This window comes from Pteropus vampyrus, unplaced genomic scaffold (assembly GCF_000151845.1).
Source record: "Pteropus vampyrus isolate Shadow unplaced genomic scaffold, Pvam_2.0 Scaffold167, whole genome shotgun sequence".
In the NCBI taxonomy this organism is placed as follows: domain Eukaryota; kingdom Metazoa; phylum Chordata; class Mammalia; order Chiroptera; family Pteropodidae; genus Pteropus; species Pteropus vampyrus.
In genome coordinates, this window is record NW_011888948.1 from 2812118 (window position 1) to 2814978 (window position 2861).

General features: G+C 38.8%; 1 long non-coding RNA gene across 1 annotated transcript; it reads left to right on the plus strand.

Moving 5' to 3' along the window:
* The first annotated feature begins 16 nt into the window (after positions 1-16).
* Positions 17-2629, plus strand: LOC111745842. The gene is made up of 2 exons (XR_002782812.1): positions 17-276; positions 716-2629. It is a non-coding gene; the product is annotated as an uncharacterized LOC111745842 (long non-coding RNA).
* Positions 2630-2861: the final 232 nt, after the last annotated feature.

Consider the following 2861-nt stretch of genomic DNA (forward strand, 5'->3'; position numbering starts at 1 on the left):
AAAATCATACCAAGTCACCAGAGAATAAAGGTAGATCTGAGCAGCATTTCTAACAATGAAACAGTTTTAGCCATTTGGTTAAAAATTAGAGCTTAACGTCACCCTGGTTATTCTTCATTCATTTGTCACCACCTTTCAGTCTTGGAAACTTTCTTTGCTTCTTCCAGACGTGCGCCCACGGCTACCTTCCATGACAGTAAACATAACATTGTGCATGTGCATTTTGATGCAACCAGAGGGTGGTTACTGACCTCGGGAACTGACAAGGTTATTAAGGTAGGACGCTATCTTATTTTAGGAGTTTTCCATCTTTGGCCCTGTGTAAACACACAGGAGCACCAAGACTGTATGAAATCTGCTCAGATTACCCTCGGCAGTGAGCATTTTTGACAACCTATTACATGCAACACTCCATGCCGGGCACTGGCTGTACATAGCACATCCCTGGTACCCATTCGGTCTTTTAAATGACTAATATGCCTGTATTCTTTGTAGCTGGATTAACATTTCCAGTTGCCATATTCATGTTTTTGAGGTTTATGTTGTACTTTTTGATGGGAAGATACTATTTTACAGATTTTGAAGTTGTTAATATAGTATAGTATTCAGTTGCTTATTAAATTGAAAAAGTCACTTGAATTCACTTGTAAGGTCTGTTTATCATCAACACAATTTTATTTTAGTTTATTGTAGATCTTCTTTTTCTTTTTTACAGTTGTGGGATATGACCCCAGTAGTGTCTTGATGACACTCCCAGGCATCAGATAGTATTTACTCAAGAAACGGTTCAATCCAGATTGTCACTGGAGGTGTAAAGCAGACGTGTGAGAAGCTAAAGAACCTAGCTGAGTGTGCCTGTTACCTGCGCACACAGTGGTGAGCTCGTGAATGAACACTTGGAGAGGACTCTTTCAACTTGTTCATACAATATAAAAGGAGATATTTTTTTAACAAATGGTTTATACAGTTTGGCTGTGCTACATTGTTTTGTGTATACTGAAAACTGCTGTGTTTAATTTTTATATTTTTCAACAGTTCATTTTAATTGTTACTTTGTGTGTCGGAGAAATAAGGGAAATGTCTGTTCAGGGTGTTTTGGGTCATTATAAAGCAGTTTCCATGTTTTCTTCACTTGGGCATGGATCTTTTTCTTCTCTGTGTATCTGTCTACCCTCACCTTCATCTGCTCTTCCCCAGAATGTGCGTGTTTACGTTTATTCACAGTGTTTCTGCTTTCATATAAATCCTCTTCAGTTGAGAGCTTTGGGAAACCATTCATGTGGATTTAACAGCTGACTTCTTGAATCACCTAAAGAATGATCTATATGTAATGTCTAACTTATTCATGTTCTTATTGAGTAGAAATGAGTTTGTGTTTCTGCCTCAGTTTTCTCTCTTTCCCACGTTAAAAAACTCTGAAAGCTGTTCCCAACCATTGTCATCATGAAAGTAGATTATTATAACTCAGAGCTTCAACCGTCAGTGCCTGGACCATTTCTACTTTAGTTGGAACCTTCTGAGCTTTTTATGTTTTAATGTTATTGACCCAGCTCTCCCTCACTCATAATATTTAAAAACAAAAAACCCTATGTCCTTCAAAATAAGTATCTTTAAGATGTGTTTTTCCATGTGACATCACCTCTGAACTTAAACACGTTCATTACTACGAGATTGTATCCTGCTCTATTCCTTACCATCTGTATTTTCTTCCCCGTTAAAAACTAGAACACTCTGCATACTTTCATACTAGATCTGTGTGATCTGAGATATAAAAGGTACTGAATCCTACAGCTCATGCTGTGTTTCTGTTGGGAATGTGAAAAAAGGGCTGTAGAAAATCAACTTGAAAAACTCTAATTTTAAGGGAATCCAATCAAACTTGATAAAGCAAAATATTCTTATGTATAGTGACTCAACTCAGGATATTGAAGTCCTTTTTTAAAAATCTTATTTTCACCTGTAAAAATAGAATTTAAATGAGTGGGCAAGCATGTGTTATGTGCCTGCTCCATTCTCAGCACTTTACGTCAACTCTCACCTCTCCACTAAGTCTCTTGGGGATCACCAGGTTAAATAAAGCCTTGCAGATAAGCAGGCCAATTAGTTTCCATCCCTGTTTAAGCCCCATCTCCACAGTGTCTTGTTCACTTCTGATTTGACAATTTTTTGGTGGTAGTATTTGAAATCCTTCCTATTTTTCACCCTTTTCCAGAAAAGCAATTTTTTTCCCTCATGATCATTAATTACTTTTCTTTCTAACTGGGAAAAGTACTCCCAGCCCTGACCACCCCTAACACTGACCTTGACCCGGCATGCTTCCTGGGAATGGGACGGCGCTTCCTAGAGATGATTCTGCTGCTGTAGCATTGGGAAGCAGTGGGTGTTCCCCAGTCAGCCACAGTACATGACAGCCATCACCTGAGACATCAGACCAGATCAGCCCATGTGACCATACCCCAAGGTTGTATGCATGTGTGCACGTACGTGGCAGTTGTACCACTTGTCACTTCACTGTCCTCTCCCACATTACCCTCACTTGCCATCAAGCTGTTAGAATTAATCTGACTCTTTACTGCATGATTGCTCTGTGAGAGCTTTAAAAGAGAATTAAATTTAAAATATTCAGATATATATTTTATAGTTTATTACTAGAACCTGCAGCCATTACTAAGTTGTACATAATAGAGAGCTATGTTGGAAATGAGTAATATATATAGATCTCTGTTTCTCTTTCCTGAACTTTGGAGCATGGCCTCTCTATAGAGAGGAAGACAGACACAGTATTAGGGAGGCAGGAGATCAGTCACCCTGCAGGCTTGGCATGGATCTGAGTGAGGTCTAGATGAGCTCATACCCCATTT